This window comes from Tuber melanosporum (assembly GCF_000151645.1).
Source record: "Tuber melanosporum whole genome shotgun sequence assembly, scaffold_76, strain Mel28".
NCBI lineage: Eukaryota > Fungi > Ascomycota > Pezizomycetes > Pezizales > Tuberaceae > Tuber > Tuber melanosporum.
In genome coordinates this window covers 92,953-117,259 of record NW_003299124.1, presented here as the reverse complement: position 1 = coordinate 117,259, position 24,307 = coordinate 92,953, and positions in this window count along the sequence as shown.

The window sequence follows — 24,307 nt, the reverse complement described above, 5'->3', positions numbered from 1 at the left end:
GGATCTGTCTGGTTCTGGACTGGTCCCAGACCGGTCTTTATAAAGTGTTGCGTAGTCATGTAATATCACTCACCTAATGCTCTGAAAAAAGTTGATAATCGTGAATCTATTTTCACTGCCTCGAATCTAAGCGAGGAACTATTTCCATTCTAACTCTCCTGAGCCCCTGCCGTATAACCCACGTAAATAATGGGTTTAATCAAGAAAATCTTTATTTGAACGTAATAAACTGTGGTAAAAATAGTAAAGAGCAAAACAGGATGCTAATTCGGTCAATTGGCCGTAAATATCCTAGCGCTTGGCGGGCCTGGTCAGACCGGTCCTAGCCTAGTCAGTCCCATAATCCGGACTGTCCAAGTCGGTCTAATTTCCACCATTACACTAGACTTGACTTCCGACCAGACCAGCGGTCCAGTCCAGTCTTCCGCGGACCGTTCGGAACCCTGCCGGAGAGCCCTTTCTCGCAATTATGGAGTGTTCTCCGGATGTATATTGGGGGATCCTTATTTTCAGCTATTACCGACACAGAGGAAACCAGTGCTATCCACACACCAGAGTATATCAAGTATATCATGACGCTATTATAAATCACGGCGTTGGTCCCAACCCGTCTCCATCCCGCTACCCCACGGGACAAAGGGGGTCCGTCAAAGCGGAAGCCCATATTGAAAGTGGTATTCACCGATAGCCAAGCCGACCCGGAACCCCCACTAATTCGAAAATACACTCCTACATCACATGCCTGGAGCCCGCTCTTGATCGAGCTTGAGCATGTGTTATTCAATTGAGTTCATAAATATCACTCTGGATCAAAGAGCGACAACACCGGGTGTCGAGCTCAACCTTCATAGAAAACAGTAGCCTAACCATAGTTGCGATAACCAGGCCCCTAACCAAATCCCTGCAGCCACCTATCCTACCCTAACTGCCTACAAATTCTATTAGAACCTAGTCGATAGAAATACCATTCTAGAAAGAAAAAAGCACCACACCATTGATTGCATGTTCATTTTCCACTATCCATTTTACTTGTAGATGAAGCTGTGTAGCGCTGTGGGTTCTTTGATCTCCCTTTCCTTAATCCGGGTGGGGTGTCCCCCAATAGGGAAGCTGAAATGTTTCATATCGCTTTTGCGCTACACCTTTCGCAGTGATTCTGACAAAACTGGAATACTAGTGAGCAGCTTCTCAGTAGGCGGTTCGATATTCTTTCCAGCCAATACAGCCACCCAGCCCTCAAATCCAATACCACATCATACTACGCCCGTAGGGTACGCTACCGTATGTTGACCCAATATTCCGGCCGGAGAAACGCATTCCATGCCGGAGTTTTTCTTGGCTCGTTTCGAGGTAGCTTAGACCCCCGGAAAAACCGATTTTGCACTCTCCGCTGCTTAGGCTGCCTTAAGGAAAAAACGCGCAAGATTCCGGGAAAACATCCGGGGGCGAGGTAGCAGCCGGCCGGATAGGCTGTAGCCGCATTCTACCTGACGTGCCAAAAAATCGAGAGGAACTTTCTTATGGTGCAATGTTTATAAACTCACCTTGTAGATCATAATTTTCCATCATTATCGACACATCCCAACAGACTGCGGTCCGCATACTACAGTATCATACCAAAGCATAATGAGTGAGGACATTTACAATCACCCACTACAACTCTTTGCACCCGGAGTGCAACCCTTCAAAGTAGAAACTCCTGACCAGTCCTCTAACTTAATCTGACACAGCTGTCTCCCATAGCATCCCATCATACAATTTCTAACTGGATTTATATCGTAATGTCACCCCCCCCCTTCCCCATTCATCGCACTTTCCCCCCCCAACTCCAATTTACCTCCGGGTGAAACCGCACTAGCCTCTGGGATCTTTGATCCCTCTTTTTTCCACAGGGATGAGATGCAAAGTGTGGGAGCTTAGAGGCCCCCTACTGACTTTCCTTGAAATTTTCCCGTGATGAGAAGAGTACTTGGTTATTGTTGAGCAACCTCTCAGCAAGCGGCTTAGGGATGACTTGGTCACCGATCTCGGGAGGGAATTATCGAAATGTTATCTATTCCTTGGGTTTAATGATAATTCTACCCGGAGAGTCCTGCAGTTCCTGAATACCTAGTGCAGTTCATCTTCTCGTTGGTTTCCCTGTTGGCGCACTTCACGCTATTAAATTGATTATGAAAAGAGGTGGGACTAATGAGCAAATTTAACGTGTAAAGCTTATGTGCTGCTTCCATCCTTCATGATCATATCTGTGGATGTGGGTGGCTGGAAGGTGCTCGGGTGGCGTGACAACAAGCGACGATAGCGGTACCGAATTCAGCCCTGAGAGGGCACAGTGCAGTACAGTACTGTACTGTACTCGGGTATGAGGGTATTTCCGGCGCGGTAGTACAAGCCCTCCCCCTTGCGGTTGCCCCCCATGGCTGCCAAGGTGAGAAGGCAAAATAGAAAGAAAATAGCGTAGACACGAGTTCTCACCCGTAAACACTGGAACGCCTGTGACACCACGAGCATGAAGCAAAATGGCCAATGTGAACAGAACCGTGAAACAACTCGAGACAAAAGGATAAAGGTATTTACCTTACGGGAGGAAGCTGGCTGGAGCTGGACAAGGATTGGGGAGCATCTTCATATAGATAGGCGGACATGTCAGAAGGTGTGTATATTAACTGAAGTTCATAGAAAGATAGCTAAAAAATAAAGAAAGATTTATCAACGGGCACAAGTTATGGGCTCACCATCCAATAAGAAAAGATCCAGTCGGCCACCCATATTTGATGAAGCTGAAAAAGCACTGTTAGAAGCTTGCGTGACACGGGACGCATGAACACGATGCCTTAGCTGGGAAGCCATATGCATAGAGATGAACCATGCATGCAGTGCTACAACAGTCAAGCGAGTGATGAATGCCATGGGGTATCATCAGCGTGTTCCTCGCTGGAAATTCGCAATTAGACCTGCCAATCGCCCCATTCAGATTGCCTGGTATCAAGAGCGATTAGGGTGGACCTTCGAGGATTGGATGAGGGTGTTGTGAACCGATGAGTTGTCCTTCTCTACCTCCGGCTTCAGTTCTCATCCCTGGGTTACTTGTAAGCCTCCCGAAGAGTATCACCAGGATTGTATTAACACCACCTTTGAATCTAGATGCGAAACAAAAATGGTATGGGGGGCTTTCTGCAGTACCTTAAAGTCTGACCTAGTTTTTATCCCATCAAAGGTTAATATGGACTCTGCACTCTATGTTACCAAGATCATGGAGCCATACCTGGTACCTTTTTGGCACAAGTGTTGTGAGGAATACAGCTGGGTTGGAGTTGTTGAGGATGGCGCTCCCGGCTACAAGGGGGAAGCTAACCACTACCAAAGGCTAAATGAGATGGAGCAAATCAGGTGGCCAGCACAGTCACCTGATATGAATCTAATTGAAGCTCATTGGATGGATATGGAGGCAGAACTGGGAGAGACATGGGGGAGAGTGGGGGATATTCCTACATTGGAGCAGGTTCTAAATACTGTATGGCATAGAATTCCTGTGGAGCGATTGGAGAACTCGATTCATAGCATGCCACAACGATTACAGGCAGTTATAGATGCTGAGGGAGGACCTATGCCATATTAGTTTGTAAATAAAATGGGAATTGTGAAAGTGCGCCCGACTTTTGTCCTTCACGTATTTTGGTCATCGGGCATCCCTCGGCCTTCCTCTTTAGTTCTAGTTCCCATATATGCACAGTGCCCATTTCAGAAGTGCGCCCGACCGATGCGCTAACCGGACCTCTAACCTAACCACCGCCGTAGCCCATCACACAGCGGCGGTACGCTAATTACATCGGAGGCTGATTGATAAAATAGCTTTCTCGTTCCAAAAAGAAAATAATTTTTCCCTTGATCTCACGTTCGCCTCCTCCTTTCTAATTCACTTGCAGATGGAGCCGTAGACTGTTATAGGTTCTTTGACCTCCTTCCCCAACCTGGGCCAGGGATCGTAAATATCGTGCTGTAAATGCTCCCGATTGCAATTCCTCGATGCTCGCTAGAGCGATTGTGATGGAGCTGCATTACTGCTGAGTATCATATTGGTAGCAAGTACTTTGTAGTCTCTAGATACCCGCCACAGCACACCATCTAGGCCATTTCACTGCTGGCGTGGTCAGGTTATCAAATCGATCGCGAGCTAGGTGGGGCCAATCAGGATAGCGGGTAGCTCGCAGGTTAGCTAGGTATATTGTCGAAATAAACATTAAGGCGTATCGTTTGAGGTATCATAACAAGTCCACCATTGCACAGTAAGAACAAAGTTTTTGTATTGTTCTAAACCGCCTCAAAAGTCCTCGCAATTTCATATACCGGGTTCCCCCCATCTAAACAACGCTCTATCATATATACAATTTATCTAACAGTCAGGGCGGGAAGGGGAGAAGGAAGAAAAAAACTTTATGTAAAAACTAAAGAAACGGGGGATCAAGGATCTATAGCCGGAGGAAAATTAATTATAACATGATGAAAACAGCAGGTTGTGATCCGGATCTCCGACGACAATAGATTTATTTTACCCAACGGAGGGAGTTCTACTATATTTTGTAAACTGAAACTCAAAGTTCCAACTTGACCCTGAAGAAAATCCCGGGGGAGGTTCGGGAGGGCATGATGGCAGATGCGTATCCCTATATCATTGGATTCCATGGTGTACAAATAGTAGTGCCCACGGAGAACCTGCACGAGGAGCAGAGTCAGGAGCGGAAGGAAGGGTGGCGATCTCAACAGGCGATGTTTCCTAGGACTCAACTATTGCTGGTGGTTCACGCTATGCGAGACTGTAGCATCGCTACTACCCTTTTATGGGCGCACATGGTAGCGATCGAGAGCGGAGTCAGGCCCTGATTATCTGGCTTTTCGGGGTCGACATCTTCTAGCCCGAGGAGTATCCCCATCACTCCCTCATGTCCATTCTGAGCGGCGTACCAGAGTGGTGTTGTGCCGGAGGAATTTGGCTGGTCGGGGTTGACCTCTTCCCGGTCGAGTAGTACTTTCACCACTCCCTGATGTCCATTCTCAGCGGCAAACGAGAGCGGTGTTTGGCCATCATTATTTGGCTTGTCGGGGTTGACCTCTTCCCGCCCGAGGAGTATCTTCACCACTCCCTCATGTCCATCCTTAGCGGCAAACAAGAGAGGTGTGGTGCCGTCATCATGTGATTTGTCGGGATTGACCCCCCCCCGCCCCAGGAGTATTTTTACCGCACCCTCATTTCCATACTTAGCGGCAAACGAGAGCGGTGTTCGACCGTAATTGTTTGGTTTGTCGGGGTCGACCTCTTCCCGCCCGAGGAGTATCTTCACCACTCCCTCATTTCCATACTTAGCGGCAAACGAGAGCGGTGTTCGACCGTAATTGTTTGGTTTGTCGGGGTCGACCTCTTCCCGCCCGAGGAGTATCTTCATCACTCCTTCACAGCAATACTCAGCGGCAAACGAGAGCGGTGTTCGACCGTAATTGTTTGGTTTGTCGGGGTCGACCTCTTCCCGCCCGAGGAGTATCTTCACCACTCCCTCATTTCCATACTCAGCGGCAAACGAGAGCGGTGTTCGACCGTAATTGTTTGGTTTGTCGGGGTCGACCTCTTCCCGCCCGAGGAGTATCTTCACCAGTCCTTCACATCTATTCTGAGCGGCAAACGAGAGCGGTGTTCGACCGTAATTGTTTGGCTTGTCAGGGTTGACCTCTTCCTGACCAAGGAGTATTTTCAACACTGCCTCATGTCCATTCTCAGCGGCACACGAGAGCGGTGTTTGGCCGCCAGTATCTGGTTTGTCGGGGTGGACCTCTTCCCGCTCAAGCAGTATTTTCACCACACCCTCATGTCCACCCCAAGCGGCAGCCGAGAGCGGTGTTTGGCCACCGTTATTTGGCTTGTCAGGGTTGACCTCTTCCTGACCAAGGAGTATTCTCACCACTCCCTCATGTCCATTCTCAGCGGCAAACGAGAGCGGTGTTTGGCCATCATTATCTGGCTTGTCAGGGTTGACCTCTTCCTGACCAAGGAGAATTTTCACCACTGCCTCATGTCCATTCTCAGCGGCACACGAGAGCGGTGTTTGGCCACCATTATCCGGCCCGTCAGGGTTGACCTCTCCCCGCCCCAGGAGTATTTTTACCGCACCCTCATTTCCATACTTAGCGGCAAACACGAGCGGTGTTCGACCGTAATTGTTTGGTTTGTCGGGGTCGACTTCTTCCCGCCCGAGGAGTATCTTCACCACTCCCTCATTTCCATTCATAGCGGCAAGCGAGAGCGGTGTTTGGCCGTCATTATCTGGTTCGTCGGGGTTGACCTCTTCCCGCTCAAGCAGTATTTTCACCACTGCCTCATGTCCATTGCGGGCGGCAACCCAGAGCGGTGTTTTGCCGTAATTATCTGGTTCGTTGGGGTTGACCTCTTCCCGCTCAAGCAGTATTTTCACCACTCCCTCATGTCCATTCATAGCGGCAAGCGAGAGCGGTGTTCGGCCGTCATTATTTGGTTTCTCGGGGTTGGCCTCTCCCCGCCCGAGCAGTATTCTCACTACTTCCTCGTGCCCATTGTGAGCCGCCCATGCAAGTGGCGTATAACCAGCAAAGTCTCCCCCGCCGATACCGCTACATCCCATCTCTATCAATGCGACTACAACCCGCGCAATTCCGAAGAACGATGCGCAGTGCAGTCCACTGAATGGAGACCGAGTCTGAATATACCGATAACGTAGATACTTGACTTCTGCTAAAAGAAATTTGGTGGATATCTGGCCATAATCCTCCTGAAGTAGCTTCACCGCAAGTGATATCGCGCATTCCGAGAGTTCCCTTTTCGCATGGACCCCCCAGTATATAGAACAATATTCTAGAAAAGGTGTATCCGAGGTGATTGGCGCGGGATCGGCCGAAAGGGCTTTAACCCGTTGAGAATCCAGATATGTCAAGCAGATTTCTGCGATTGTCGAGTGGGGTCTATTAAAAATATCTGGCTGAGTGGAGAGATACTCCTGGAGGGTAAAGTGGATTAGTCGCACAGTTGATGCCTCCTTATCCACTGTAATAAGCCCTTGACAGGAGCTCACCAGTGTCAATATTGAAGGGATGTTGCCTGTGTTGAAATCGGTGGAGCCAATATTGACCGCTAGTGCGTGGCAGAGCTCATCGCTCGTCAATGGCCGTTCCGCATGACTGATCCACATCAACGCAACCATCCCGAGCCTAGGCTTATCCCCACCCTGCGCCTTTATCCGTTCTATAGTGGCACCATAGGCATCCCCTAACCCTAACCCATCTATCATCTTGCTCAGCTTTTCTCGTCTCCGATAGATTGTCGATTCTTGTAATATTGCGTCGATATTTAACGAAACCAGTAGAAACCTAAGTACATCTATTAGCAGATGGTGTGGAACGAGGTCTGCAGTACTATTTCCCCGACGTACATTTCCGATATATTCTCGGGAATCTTGCACAGAATATCTGCCTCCAGACTCTCGTCCATCGCATCCGGCGTTTCGTCTTCATCTAGTCTAACACGAAGGTACGTTGTGATATCACCCTTGCTAGGACCTATAGATACCCATCTCACTCGTCCGGCAAGGCGCTTTTCAATCTCAGCTAGAATATGGGGTCTCCCAGTCACGAATATTCGGGTTCCCGGGGACTTCTCCAGGATTTGTTTCAGGGAATTCAGCACCTTGACTCGATGCATCGCGGCACATTCGTCTATAGCATCAATGCACATATATGTGCGCTGTGAGGATGTGATGGTCTGCAGCATCTTTACGATATCGGGAAGTCCAGGATCCCGTCCACCAATGACCCCTTGCTGCTGTTGAAAGGCCCCTAATATATCCTCCGGAATTCTTTCCATGCCACCAACCATTTGTTTCAGCAATGAGCCTAGCATACTGGTCGCCGATTGCTCCTTTCGCGCAGCGAAGTCGAAGTAAAAACATGTAACAGCAGCCCCCTCTCCCATTGCCTGATCGCACAGGTTATCCACTACCAGCGAACTACCATTGCAGTTTGTTAGCACTGACTCTTTTCCTGCCTTGCACGGGAATGGTCTTTCTTACCTGGTAAATGTCTTGCCGACTCCTGGATCTCCATAGCAAAACAAGACTGCGTTGCTGGCCTCAACCCCCCTGCTCCAATCACGCCATCTCCTGAACTCCTCAGTTTCCATCAGCCATTCCCCCACACCGCCGATACGGCGCTCTCGAACATCTCGGTGCCGTAACCTGGGCTCTAGAGGTGATAACCAGGTTAGGAGTTGAGACCGATCGTCCACGACAGTGCAGTTGTTCCATACATTATTGATATTAAAAGAGTTGTTATTGTCTTTAAAGGTTGCTTGGAACATATTCCTTCTTGCCGCTTGCACTGTTGTAGAATCGAATATTTATTGCAACTAGAAAATATCGATGTTATTGCGGAGGAGCTTCAGAGTGTAGTCTGTTGGCTTTTCTGGGAGTTGAGGAAAAGTGGGGTCCTGCATTGGAAAGGCGGGGGCACAGGGTGTTAAAGCAGCAACGTGGATACGGCTACATACCACTGGAGAAATGAACCATTATGGAGGTACAGCCCATAAGTTTTGTATGTTACACAAGCCTGGGGGGTTTCGCTTTCTGCCTGTGGAGCATATAAAACTTATGGGCTGTACAGTACCTCTGTAAGCAACCCAAGAAATGAACCCATCCTGACTTTGTTGGCTACTGTATCGCTGCTATTGGACCCGGCATTTAGGCACAGTATCTAGTCCCAGCATGTCACCCAAGTCTCGTGCTCCACATACAACCATCCTTGAAACTCCCGATGGCCGATGGTAGAATAAGCCTAGCTACCCGGATTTACACTATACCGTGCTCGCATAAACTAAGGCCACTGCGAAAGCGATCGTTGGTGGAAACAGCAAACATTCTCGGCTTTGAAAAACAAGGCTTACGGACAGCGGTTTGGACGGTTGGGTTAACAGTACTAACAGTACGGTAACAAAAAAGTGTAGTACGATACCGATTCCTCTGATTCCTTGCCGAAAACGTGAGCACGTGACCGAGGATATGATCTGACGTTGGGAATGTCCGGCCCAAGGCAGGGATTTATCTTCCAGCATTACAGCCAGGTGGAGTCCGGGGTGGCTTGATAGGTGTGTAATGTTGCCGTGAGGGGGATAACTTAGGCCTGCAACTCATGGGTCTCAAGTTCAAATATGCGGAATGGTGGATACGGAGAGGTTAGGGTTGTTCAGGCAGGCAAATGCGATGTATTAGGGTTAGGGTTGTTGGCTTCTTATGACAGGAGCGGATATGCTGGTGGCTGCCTGAAAAGATCTCCGTCCAAGACGAAAAAGCCTCCCTGTTGACAGCTTGCTCGCCGACTAAAAACCTGTGTAATTGGCATTTTTTTTGTGTTACCCTCCGTTGTGGGGTCATCTAAGGGTTCCTTACCCAGGGCCGAATCCTGCCTTGGTGCCGGTAGAAACCTGTAAATTTAATTTAACAATTCTCTGGTAACTTATCAACAGGTGAGCTAACAAGACCTCCACTGCGCTTGTACGAGTACGATACTGTACAGTACATGGTCATAAAAAAAGCCTGAAAGCTGAAGAAAAGCCAGGTGGCAACGGTTCGGGTTGGCACCTGAAGTGCTACCAGTATCATAGTCCAATTCACCACGTGATCGGGGATCTGCCTTCCATACGGGAACTGAATTTTTGTTCCCTCTATAAAGGAAAAATCGCTTTAGCACCGCGCGTGAGTGCTTGGAAGAAATAATCTATTTGTAGTTATATTGGTATTCTACAGACGGAAGTGGTGGCTATTGAAACTATCTATAAAGACCGGAAACTCTACCTCCAGCAAAATGAGCTAGTTAGGATACCTCGCAGTCGGCGTTACTCGGCACAGACCCTTATGGGTGGATCTAGCAGTCAATGATTGACTCGCGCAGCCATAGAGAAAACTAAAGGACTATGTAGGAACTGTGGCAGGATGTGGACAAAAGCGTAAGGTAAGGAAAAACAACTTCGTTCGTCTCTTCTCTAAACTAACGGTAAAGGCAGGTGTATAAGTAAAACATGAACAATGTATCCTGACCGTTCTATGAATCACCACACTTATCTGTATCTCTCCAAGCATGCTACCCTTTCCTCCATACACTCCCGTGATAACGAGGAAAGACATATCTGGAGAATCTCCTGCCAATCTCTGAACATCCACATCAATACATTGAACCTCTGAACCCTCTGCCAGACTCCCGAAACCTCCACAATCTATCCCAATCAACCAACATCGATCTAGAACCTTCTACCCAGATACCCGGCGTTCATCGTGAAAATCCAACTCAAGAAAAGCGGAACGGGAGCCGGCCCCTGCAGCCCAGGCACACAAGTTTCCTTTGGCTCCCAGAAGAGATGGATCTCGGGGGCCAAAATACCGGCAACCTGCATCGGCAAGATTCGAGGCCTGTCCTTTAGTGTTTGATCCCAGAAGAGACACACTTTTAGAACCTCGGGCATACGGTAATCGGGGTCTTCCAGCATCAGCGCTAGGCAAATGCGTACCATAAGATAAATTCCCTTGTGGACTGCTAACACACTGGGCAGGGAAGTGGATCCGACGCAGAAGGGAATCACTCTGAACGCGAATTTTGCTAAAAACGCTCACTGCGGAAGTCTCGACGAAATCAATCCTCCAAATTAAGTTGAAAAAAGACAGATCTAACGGAAAGTGCTGCCAGGTAGTCCTCCTGCACTTTTGTATCTCCTCCCCCCAGTGTTGGGCTTCAATTGAGATAGTGGTAGTGGTATTCAGATTCCTTCTTTTTTTTTTTTTTTTTGGTGCACTCTAACTGATTCGCTTCCCCACCTGACCCGCTCACAGGACCCACTAGTTACCCCCACACAACATACCCATAACTATACCCTTTCTGGTTGAGTGAGCCACCATTATTGCATGCCTAGACAGTGATCCCAAGCGGCCAGTCCGTCCGGTTTTGGCTGCGGCCGGACTGGCCCAGGCTTTTTTACCGACGGCCTGGCCGGACTGTGGAAAAGCGGCTTTTCAAAACCAAAGCCTGGCCCGGCCTGGGCATCTGGCGGCTTTGACCAGGGTTGCGTCAAGCAATTTGCGAATCTAAGCGACGAAACATTCGTGAAACTGAATCTCGTGGACTTACTCGAGTATCTCGTTTAAAAAGTCACTTCCAAGTACTAGGTTATGATCTAGATTACCCATCTCTAGACCATCACGGTCAGATAGATTAATAGTGTTGGGTAATATTGGGGGGGGAACCGGTATATCTGTGGGAATATATTGGACCGGGGAGGTTGGCCAACTGGACGGGGTACTGGACAGATGGCCTAGCGGAAGGCAATCGAAGGTGCAATAGTTGAAGAGATATGAGGATCGTGGTGATTGAGCAGCTGGTGCCATTTAATTAGCAGTTTAAGCGAGATTCACGGCACTGGGATCATGTTATTATCACCCATATCAATAACAAAAAGCATCAAGCAGACTGGCCCCTGGCAGATAACTTCTGATTTTCAGGGCATCTGACGGCTTTGGCCAGGGTTGCGCCAAGACTCGACCCGGCGGTTGCCTGGGCGCCGCCAGGCTTTGGCGGCCGCCCAGAATTTCGACCGGACTGGCCCAGGCTTTTTGAAACCACGGCCGGACTGGCCGGACTGCCGGCCCATGGTCCGGACCATGGTCTGGACTGACCGCTTGGGATCACTGTGCCTAGATTGACTTAGTAGTCTGTAAAACGCACACCAATTCTCTGATAGTGCCCACGGCATCATATCTTTTGAAACTGGGTACTCATGGGGAATCATTACAAACGGCATCCATTTCACGCATGATTGCATCTCCTACACCAGAAGCAATCCTACTTCACTACTCCCCTCGCTGGTCCGTCCTTTGGGGCTGGGGGAAGGCCTCTAGACCAAGTGGACATGCACAACGTTTAGATAACGTAATTTACGGGTACCGGCTCGGTACCGGGATGCGGCTCTCCATGGCAACAACTAGAACACCAAATGTATATTTTATTATCTATACAACTAGTAGTGATACCATATTGAAAATTTCTTAGAAAGTACTTTCAAATATGGAGAATCAGAATCTATGGTTTTTATTTAATAATAAAAAACAATTCTTCTTGTATACTTACTTTATTCCAAACTAATTCAAATCATATCTTGCCAGTAATAATAGTAATGAAAATTGAAACCAACTGCAAAGGTCATTATTTATGTAACCGGTACAGGTACTCGGTTATTAGTTTGTTTTATGTTTTGTTTTAAGTATCACTTTGATACTTGGTTTGTTTTAAGTATTGTTTGATACTTAGTTTTGTTTTATGTTTTGTTTTAAGTATTGCTTTGATATTTGGTTTGTTTTAAGTATCGTTTGATACTTAGTTTGTTTTATGTATTGTTTGATACTTTGTTTGTTTTATGTATTGTTTTAAGTATCATTTTGATACTTGGTTTGTTTCTACCAAAGAGTATCGCTTGATACCTTTGATTAGTTTCATTCATGCTAGACTTAAACAGAATTGTGTATTTAAAGACCGCCTGATTCCACAATGGAAAAGGCAGACTTCGACAGACAGTATTTCAATATACTTGGTTGAAGGATTACTTCTTTGTTCCTCAGTACACCTTCGAAATCTCCTTTAGTTCTCAGCTCTCACATCATCTCAGGAAGTGCAGGCCACCTGTCAACTATTGTACCATTTACTGATAACATGACTAGTACCTTGCGAACACCTTACAATTTAAGCAACTAATATAATCTCATAAGTCTTTTATTTGATTGGTGAATGGTTTTTGTATTCACTTAGAGCCAGTCTGAAAGTCACTGTGACTCTAAAAAAGAATAGAGTTAAATATATCTCTTATAATTGGAATGTATTAGGAATACCAGGATCTGATACCTAGGAACCACTCTAAGTAGGGTAATCCCACTCGGAATGGGAATCTCTGGTCTCCAACACCCCCCTCTGGCCCCTTTATCGGGCCCACACGTCATCATACATATCAACCTCAGTTGCGTCCTGTGACTATAATACCACAGAATTGAAGGTATCAGAATAATGCTATATACATCGCTGCCGTCTATCTGACTGGATCCTGGTCGCAGGATATATCAGAGGGGACCATTGGTTAGGTGTGGGAAGTGGAACAGAGTGAATCCGTCAACTACTCAGAGAGTTACTAGGCTTCAAGGCTGTAATGTCTTTGGCATAGGCCATACATAACAGGATGTTTTCGCACAAGAAGATGGTATCAAATGATATATGATCTCAACAAGAACCCAATACATTTGCACTCACCCTATAATACTCAGAAGAGTCTAGAACTCTAAGGGACACTAGCTTAAAAGCCAATGGACTTCACGGAGTGTTACAACCAGGTTTCAAAATACATTGTAGCTGTGAGAATAATTCTCAATACTAGAATGGCAATTGAAATCCTGTTGTCTAGAGCAACTAAGGATTGCTGAGCGAGCACTTAATTTTCAGCCCAGTGGAGTAGCTTCCTGCGAATTAGTAGGAAGTTCACCAGAAGATATCTGTCGGTTCAGTAAGGAGTTATAAACATTTGCAGTTAGCCGACCCAAGAAGGTTGTGAGTATGACTACCTTCGCAGATACAACTCGCAGATAAAACTAATTATTTTATTAATGACAGAGACAATTGGAGCCAACTCAGTTTGACTTGAGAACTAGGCCATAAGTCTAAAGACTCTGACAATCAGAGAATTACGATTGGGAATAACATAATTTCCAGTTAAACTCTATTGCAATTACCAAAGAGGATGTGGTGGTTTTCAGGGTTTCCAGGTGTTCGCACCTTTGAAAAATACCCAAAGTTGCGAGTTCTAATCAGGAAGATATATCGTTTATAGTAAACAGATGTAGTCTGCGAACACTCTGACGTGGAATATAAATATTGAAGTGCCTCTCAAGCTTTAGGCATCATCAAGCAACGGAGAAGAGATTGTAATAATATAATATTGTTTTTAAGATTCTATTTCACTTTACCAATTTTACTTTACTCTTAGTAGTTATAAATAAAGCAAGTGAATTCGAGTCTTTCTAGATAATCTCTGTCCACAGAAACAAATCTTGATTGGACTAGACAACTCTAGAGTCTATCAGGTTGTCTTCGCCTAACAGAATGAGAGGATATTTATTTATAGTTGTAACGATCCCTCTCTGGATTGTTAGTGCTTGGCGACGGGGAACGATACTTCTCTTCCTGTCTTCTTCTTTCTTTGTCTTATAATAGCTTTAGGCCTCTGCCTACGTTACCGATAGTACAAGACCTTTGTCTTCTATCGGAAACGCATATCGTAAGCTTTCTATAACTCGTCTTCGTGACGAGCGCTTCTTGGCGTAATGATAACGTTGCAATAAAGATAAAGATCGTAAAGGTGTTTTATATTCGTTAAAGTAATAAGTAGGAAAAGTACTTAGAACAAAGCGTGAAGAACCTATCTTCCTCGGGCGCATCGGCCTCCTTATAGAGTGTTCTTCCCGCCTTTAGTCATGTGACCTAAAGTGGTCACATGTACTAAACTAAATCATAACAAACTAGTCATATGACTCGACTGAGTCATATGTACAAAACCCATGACATCATAATGAGGTCATATGCGAAATATAAATCATATGCGCAAAGCTTGCCCGTAAGGCACACTCGTAAGGCATACTCGTTAGGCGCATGTCCCATGACTCATACTTGAGCCATGTGCGAAAGCATCACAAATCCCACACATAACTAATCATATAACCCGAATAGGTTATATGCGTGAAACAATAACATACCTGTGACTCATAACCATGTGTCACGTGAAAACCCTTTCCTTGCTAAGCCACGTTCGTGACATTAGCTCTCCTCCTCCTAAGCCTGAGTCCCATCAGGCTTTTTCTGCCAGTTTCAATAGTTCCCGTCCTGCCGAGCGCATGGTCCTTCTCAGCTTGTGGAACCTTTCGTCTGCCGTCCTCCCTCTGACCCTTACCCATTCTAGAGTGAGATTCGCCATCTCGATCGTTTGCCGCTGATTGTCGTTCAGCTGTCTAAGCTCTGCGATCGTTTTGTCGTTAGATGAAATTGTGGCCTCAGCTTGACCCAGTTGTTCTTGGAGTCCCCGGATCTGTCGGTGTAAGCTCCTGACATCCGGTTCCGTGTCTGCCGAGGAATTTTGGGCCCCTCCCTCCTTGGACCACGTCCTCGTGACCCATGCCTTCCTGGCATCCTTTCCTTCCAACTCTTTCCGGCTTCCATCCTTCTGCGGGTAGAATCCCGCAGATATTTTTTGTACCCTGTGCATCCTGCACCCATTTCTGAAGCATTGTTGCCAATGCTTCAGGACGTGGTCAGGGCGTGAGCCACGCTTTCGACATTCCCTCGAGAACTATCCCGAGCCTTCTTTGTCGCCAAAGTGTGTTTGACAACCGTCATCGTAGCATGCCATCCATGACATGGCGTTATGCTGTGCTTGTTGTTCCCTCTCTTTAAGTTCTTCGTCGGTTGGCCCCATGAATGAGTATTCGGGGCTGGTGGGTGTGGTTTGGCGGGGGCTATTGCCCCAGCCCTCATGTTGCTGCAATGGCGCGGGAGTCTTTGCCTCGCTTTTGTCTTGATTAAACGTGATCGTCACTTGGGCCGGGCTTGCCTGGGTATCGTTGGTGGAAGGTTGAGATGGCATCTTGTGCGTTTTCAAAGTTGTGTGCGAAGTACCAAGTTTTATCGTGTTCAGGAGAGTATCCTGTCCACTTGGCTCAGTATTGGAGGTGACCGTGGAAGAAGCGGGAATCGACTATTTCATCGAGCTCGTATTCTGGTTCTCCATCGAGTTCGATCGGAGGGGGAGGAATAAGTGTTTGTGAAGGAAACTTATTGTCGTTGTGTAATTCGAGGAGTGAGATGTGGAATGTATTGTGTATTCGCATTGAGGGGAGAAGGTCGAGTTTATAAGCTCGGCTGCCCACTTATTCCAATATCCTGAAGGGTCCAATTTTCTTGTAGTCCAGTTTCTTTGATGGTCATGTCGTATGGATATTGCGTGGTATTAGCCATACCATGTCTCCCGATTGTATGTTTGGATCCGGTCTTCGGTGCTTATCGTATTGTTCTTTTTGCCGTTGTTGTGCTTGACTCATCTCGTATTGTAAGTTTTCGTGTAGTTTTCCCATATCCGCTTTTTCCGGTATCACATCATTAATCGCATGATATGTGGTCAGACTTTGTGGATGTTGTCCGTAATTCGCGAAGAAGGGTGTCATGCCAATTGTTTCTTGCTTTCCATTGTTGTATGCGAATTCGGCCATGGATAACAGCTTGTACCAATCATCTTACTGATAGTTGACATAGGCTCTTAGATATTGTTCGAGTACTCGCATCTTACCCGTTCCGTTTGTCCATCTGTTTGTGGGTGGAACGCTGTGCTCATTCTGTTTTGTATTCCCATTTCTCCAGTTACTTTCTTCCATAGTCCCGATGTGAATAGTGTTCCTCGATCGGTAATGATATTCTTTGGGAGGCCGTGAAGTCGAAAGACCTCTTGGAAGAATGTTTGTATAAAATCCCTCGTGTTGATATCTTTTCTAACCGGAATAAAATGACTCATTTTGGTCAGGCGATCCACCACAACCAAGATGCTATCGCAATTTTCCATGTTGGTAGGTCCGTAATGAAATCCATCGTAATTGTTTCCCATGGTTATTCGGGAACTTCGTTTGATTTTAGTAATCCATATGGTGCGTGTTTAACCGTTTTTGTTCTTTGGCATATGTCGCAGTTTTTGACATATCATTTGACATCTTCGCGCAGTCCTGGCCAATAGACTGATCTCGTGATGAATTCCATGATTTTAACCATTCCTCCATATCCTGCCGTTCGGATATCATGGTGTTGTCATATGATGTCTGTCCTTATCTCCTCTTCTTCTGGGATCCATTGTTTTCCATCGTACCACATATTTCCGTCCTTCCATTGGCATAACCCTAGCGCAATTCCTTTCATCTCCTTTTTTCCTTCTTCCAAGGCTTCCCTTATTGCCTGGATTGTTTTGTCTTTCTCGTTTGCGTCCTCAATTCCTCTTTCCTCCTTTGCTGTAAATTGGATAACCTCCATGGCCTCGAAGTATGTTTTTGGTAATAGGGTTCGTGTTTTTTGTTTGATCCTTTCGTCTTCTTTTATTTGTGGTTTGTCACTTGCAATCCTTGTGAGAGCATCTGGCTTTCCACTCTCTTTTCCTGGTCGATATTCGATTTTGAAGTTATACTTTGCTAAGGTGCTCCATATATCTTATCTGGCGGTCATTCAATTCTTTCATGGTCATGAACGGGACCAGGCTTTTGTGGTCAGTTAGAACTCGGACTGGATGGTCGTTGTTTGAAACGTATCTCCTCCATTCTTTTAATGCTTGAACTATCGCTAATAGTTCTTTGTTTGCAACATCGTAGTTGCACTCTGCCGGGGTCATTGTCTTGGATTGGTAAGACACTGGCCTCCATTTTCCATCATCGCACTGTTGCGATAGTATGCCTGAGCATACGTATTTTGAGGCATCCGTTTCGATCATTGTCTTTCGGTTTGGGTCGAAATGAACCAGTATGGGTGCTGATGTTAGATGTGTTCGTATTGCATCATATGCTTTTTGTTCGTTTTCTCCCCATTCCCATTTCTTGTCTTTTTTCATTAGGTTATAGAGTGGTTTTGCAAGCCTGCTAAATCCCTCTATGAACTTCCGATAAAAGTTGCAGAATCCCATAAAGCACTGAACGTCTGTTTTGTTGTTTGGTTTGGCCCAGTCCCAAATGGCTGCTGTTTTAACTGGGTCAACCTTGACCCCACTTTGATTGATGATAAATCCAAGGTATTCTGTTCTTTCCTTATGGAATTCGCATTTTGTTGGTTTGATCTTTATTCCTGATCCTTGTATTGCCGCCATGATGTTGCTGATATCTTTTTGGTGTTGTTGTATGTTTTCCGAATATATGAGTACATCGTCCAGGTATACGATGCAACATATGTCGAGGTACTTATTAAGTACTCTGTTGATCCATCTCTGGAATGAAGCTGGTGCGTTGGTTAGCCCAAAAGGCATAACCAAGTATTCGAACATTCCGTATCTAGAGGCGAATGTAGTCTTCCATTCGTCTCCTGCCTTGATGCGTATATTGTGGTATGCATCTTTGATGTCGAGTTTGGTGAAATATTTTGCTGATCGTAGTCTGTCTAGTACTTCCCCAATCAAGGGTAGTGGATATCGGTCTTTCTTGGTAACCGAATTGAGGGCCCTGTAGTCCACGCAGAGTCTCATTTTTCCGTCTTTCTTTTTGACGAATAGTATTGGAGATCCTCCTGACGCGAAAGAGTCTCAGATCCATCCTCTCTTTAGGTTTTGCTCGATATACTTCCTAAGTTCTTCGAGCTCTGCTTCCCCTAGTGGGTATAACTTCTTATAGGGAATTTCTTTTGTTTTTCCCGTTTTTTTGTCTTTGTCCTGTTGAATTTCGTGGTCGATTCCCGGTCTTCGAGGTGGTAGCTCCGTAGCTTCCTCTTCTTGGAATAGATTTGTGAATTGGTGATATTCTTTTGGAACCAATTCTTTCCATCTCTTTTTGCTTTGGTATTTCTTGTCCTGGATTGCTAGTTCTGTGCTGATGTTGATTTTTGCTAGAACTGCTTTCTCGTTTTCGTATGTCCATTTGAGAATTCCTGTTGTATCTCTTCTTCAATAATATCGTCCAAAGGCTTGTGCTGTGATCTCTTTGATCTCAATTCTTTTTATTGTATCGGGCTGGTTTTGGTCTGTACTTCCAAATCCCTTGTTTCCTCTCATGGTTTCTTCCAGTTGATCTACTTCTTGCAGATCCTCTTTGTTGATTTTTTCGATTATCAACTGTGTGATTCGATCGCCTTTCTGGACTTGGTAGTCCTCTTGAGCTAGGTTGGCCAGGACCACTTCGATTTCACTGGTATAGTCGACGTCGCTCACTCCTGCCATGATTATGAGTCGGTGTTTGACTGCTAAACTACTGCGGGGTGCTATTCGTCCATAGGTGCCTTCTGGGAGTCCTATGGCTATTCCTGTTGCTATCGCTACCTGCCCGTTGGCTGGTATCTTGATTCATTCGTTGGCATATAGGTCATGTCCTGCTGCCCTTTTGGAAACCTTTGGTAGGCACTTTTGCCTCTTGGTCCGGTCTTTGTATCTGGACCCTCTTGTCTTGCTGCATCTCAGCAAACTTTGCATGCAAAGTTTCTTCTTCCACTTCTCGTATTGGTGTGGAGTAGACTACAGGTGAACTGTTGAGACATTGTGTTGCACATAGTTCACCTGTAAACGTCATCTTGTTCTCGTTCCAATCGATCGTTGGATTATGCTTCCGTAACCATGGCATCCCTAGGACTATCTCATAGTTCTTTAGATCTGCCACTTGAAAGGTTGCCGTTTCCCTATAGCTGTCAATGTCCATAGGTACTGTCGCCGTATGGGTTATAGGACCCATAGCGCTTGGCTTTCCATCCGCTAGGTAGACTTGTCTTGCTTTCTTCGCTTGTTTGGTGTGGAGGCCGTATTTGTCGCATATTTCTTTATCGATGAAGACTTCCGTGGCCCCCAAGTCGAGCATTGCATATATTGTTGTTTCTTCTCTTTCTCTGTTGTATATCTTCGTCTTGATCATCACATGATCTCCATCTCCTTCTCCTCTTTGCGTGTGTAGTGCCGTGTAGTAGTTCGCTAATTTGATGGGTTTTCCAGGTCCACATCTTGGGTCTCCCAGACCACCGTTTACTGGGGACCCTCTTCTTTTTCCGCCGGTGAATCCTCTGCTATCATTTCGCGGATGTTACTTCTTTTCTGATTTTGGAAACGATTATTTCCAGTAGCTCTGTTTCCCTGGTATCCGTTGTCCAGTCGGCCTCTGCATTCTCGTATCCGATGCCCTGCTTTTCCACATCTTAGGCATAGTTTCCCATTCATTCTTCTGGCGTATTCTTCCTTAGACAGATTCAGAGCAGGCCCTGCTCTTGATTTGTCCAATTCCATTGGTTCGCCTGGTGGTAATGCTCGACTTTCTCCTCGAGGTGCTAGCGGTTTGAACGTCCCGTCCCCATTCATGGATGATTGGACCACCCTATGTGCTATAGTATTTTCCGCGTTGCTCCGAACCATGTTTAATTTGCTTTCTTTGTCGATTGCCCATCTTGCAAATCGTTCGGCTGTCGTATAGCGCAGGTCAGAGATTCCCCGTGCCTCTCGGAGTCTCTAACTGCAGTTTCCCAGGAGGATGATGTAGAGAGTCGCGTCATCAAACTCGGCCTCGTATTCCAACAATCGACATTTGTTCCAGTATGCTGAGAACGTTTGTTTTCCTTGCTGGAGGTTTTCTAGCTTTCGTCTTGCTGTTTCTTTGGCGTTGGGGTCTCCAAATTGTTCGAAGAGTGTCGCCTTGAACTGTTTGTACGTGACCCATTCCCTCTGTTTCCTTCCATCTTGGAAGGGCATAATCCATTGTCCCGCGAGTCCTCTGAGTAGAGATTCTACATATGGAATCTTAATTTCATCATGGTGATCTCCGTATCCCTTAACTGCAAAATATCCCTCGCATTGCGCTAAGAATATTCGTAGCTTATCTTCGGCTCCTTCGTATGTGTCGGGCTCCTTTACTTTTGGTCGTTGGACATTTCCTTGCCCTGTATTTCGCGTGGCTGCAAGAAATGCCTGAAACTGATTTTCAGTCATTCCAAGTATGCTGGTTCCTGGTGCCGGAGCGGCTGGGGCTGGTGGCCCAGGTACTGCGGATCCCGACATTCTCTCGGGTTGTGGTGTTCCAGCAGGAGAGCTATCGACTGGTGATTCTTTCTCTGGGGTTACTGGGCTTGTTGCTCTCGAGGGTCCTGCTGAGACGTGATCTAGGGTGTCGCTGAATCCTCCTAGATTAAGATTTTGATCGTCGATGTCAATATCTCCTTCCCGATCTGGGTTGAAGGATGCCGTCTTGTATCGTTTGGCATCGCACGAGTTGACGCTTTGTAATGTAACGATCCCTCTCTGGATTGTTAGTACTTGGCGACGGGGAACGATACTTCTCTTCCTGTCTTCTTCTTTCTTTGTCATACGACAGCTTTAGGCCTCTGCCTACGTTACCGATAGTACAAGACCTTTGTCTTCTATCAGAAACGCCTATCGTAAGCTTTCTCTAACTCGTCTTCGTGACGAGCGCTTCTTGGCGTAATGATAACGTTGCAATAAAGATAAAGATCGTAAAGGTGTTTTATATTCGTTAAAGTAATAAGTAGGAAAAGTACTTAGAATAAAGCGTGAAGAACCTATCTTCCTTGGACGCATCGGCCTCCTTATAAAGTGTTCTTCCCGCCTTTAGTCATGTGACCTAAAGTGGTCACATGTACGAAACTAAATCATAATAAACTTGTCATATGACTCAACTGAGTCATATGCACAAAACCCATGACATCATAATGAGGTCATGTGCGAAACATAAATCATATGCGCAAAGCTTGCCCGTAAGGCACACTCGTAAGTCATACTCGTTAGGCGCATGTTCCATGACTCATACTTGAGCCATGTGCGCAAGCATCACAAATCCCACACATAACTAATCATATAACCCGAATAGGTTATATGCGTGAAACAATAACATACCTGTAACTCATAACCATGTGTCACGTGAAAACCCTTTCCTTGCTAAGTCACGTTTGTGACAATAGTTCTTATATAATATTCCAATACATTGTAATATACTTCAAATGATTGATCCAAAATATTATACAAACTCTGAAGCCAGTTGGTCAAGCCCTGTACATTTTATTCCCAAGTCTGAGGAAAGAAATTTAGGATGAAATACTACCATCTAGCCTGAACCCTGTAGACTACAGATCAAGGATAAGGCTAAAAGCTGGGTTTCATAGTCTACTCATATTATTAAACCTATTGAACAAGTTTCAGACCGTTTGGGGATTGGACTTTAGAGATTTCACTGGTCAACTCTATATACACTTTCTTTTGCTCTTAATATTTGGTGTATTTAGAATTGAGATATGATATCTCTAAATTCCAATACCCAAACTGTCTGACATTTATTCAACGGGTTCAACAATATGAGCTGACCATATAACCCAGCTTATAGCCTTATTTTCAATCTGTAGCCTACAGGGTTGAGGCTAGAGAGTAGTATTTTGCTTTAAATTACTTTCCACCAACTTGTAAATAGAATGTGCAGGGCTTGACCAACTGGCTTCAGAGTTTGTATAGTATCTTGGATCACTCATTTGAAGTATATTACAATGTATTGGAATATTATATAAGACCTATAAGTAAATATCCTCTCATTCCAATTATAAGAGATATATTTAACTCTATTTTTTTTTAGAGTCATAGTGCCTTCCAGACTGGCTCTGAGTGAATACAAAAACCATTCACCAATCAAATAGAAGACTTATGAGATTATATTAGTTGCTTAAATAATGACCTTTGCAGTTGGTTTCAATTTTCATTACTATTATTACTGGCAAGATATGATTTGAATTAGTTTGGAATAAAGTAAGTATACAAGAAGAATTGTTTTTTATTATTAAATAAAAACCATAGATTCTGATTCTCCATATTTGAAAGTACTTTCTAAGAAATTTTCAATATGGTATCACTACTAGTTGTATAGATAATAAAATATACATTTGGTGTTCTAGTTGTTGCCATGGAGAGCCGCATCCCGGTACCGAGCCGGTACCCCGTAAATTACGTTACACGTCAGAACGGAAGGGGGGGGTTGTTAACAGGTATAGAGCACGGTTTTGCTGTATGCGAATACATTGCCTTTGGAGATTGGAGGTTGTGCTTTGGGTGCAATACCGGTAGGACAAACAACAGCTCTCCCCGATTAGCGGGCTACCTGCCACGGCACTCTACAATCGGTGGGATGGTCAAATTATGCCAGCCTACGGGGCCTACACCGCAAAAACATCGTTGGCAATCATAATATTTTGGATTTCAGGACACCTGCCCCAGTCAATTTGGTGGAAACTCTCTATATACATGACCCCTGCGATTTCCAATGAAGTTCCAACCTCCCTCACCCAAAGTCTGACGTCCGAGGTAAATCACAAGTAGTCTTGAATAATGCGATCAACGATGGTACTGTATGAAATGGTGACCACCTTTATAAGAGGCTCAGAGAAAATTGTCCGAGGGTGCTCACCCAATATTCCACTCTGAGACACTCATATCATACATCCGTGTCCTCAGTTCTCTCAGGCTCGCTTAGAGCGCCGGAAAAGGTGTTTTCGCACCCCACCGCTTGGGCTGCCATTAGAAAGGAGACCCTCATAAGTATAAAAAAAACATCCAGGGCAAACCTGGTAGCCAGCCAGCCAGCCGGCTGTAGCCACATTATACTCGAGTACCAGACATGTCCAAAGATCGAGAGGCGCTTAACCCTGATGGGATATTCTATAAACACTCACCTTATGGATCCAGATTTTCAATCATTATCGACATAGCCCAGCACACTATGATACTATCCGCATATAGCGGTATCGCACCATCGCAAAATATATCAGGGCGGCGGAAACCACCCATCGCAACCCCTCACACCCAGAGAGGTAAACCCTTCAAAGCAGGAGCCCCTATGGAGGTTGTGGCTTACCAATATGCAAGCCAAATTAGGCTAGCCAAATCTCTAGTTTAATTGGCACGGTTGTGTACTAATTCTGACGGAATTCATATAATAATATCACCCCCCCCCCAATTTACCACACTTTCCTTCCCGGCTCTAGTTCTAATTCAGCTACAGATGGAACCTCGTCCAGCTCTGGGCTCTTGGATCCCTCATTTTTCCACAGAGACAAGGGGATGCAGATTGTGGGAGTTTAGAGGCTCTACTAATTTCCCTTGACATTTGTCTGTGGTCATGAGAATAATACTTGGTTATCGGTGAGTAGCCCCTCAGCAAGCGGCTTAGGGGTTTTTTAGTCGCCTATCCTGCGATGCTTACTACTCGGTCGTTGGCCATGGTGAAGGCTAAATGATACTTCTACCGACAAAGTAGAAAGACCTATCGCGGGAAGTGTTCAGCAGTAGCTGAGTTAACATAGAGTCCCTGGCCACCCGTAGGATACTCCCGCCTTGGATTGTTGGAGCAAGCTCTATCCTACTGAGTTCATGAAATATTACTCAATTTGAAGAACAATCAGAATGTAGAATAGCGCAAAAGGGTAATGATAATAGTAGACTGCACAGTAATAATTGCGTTAG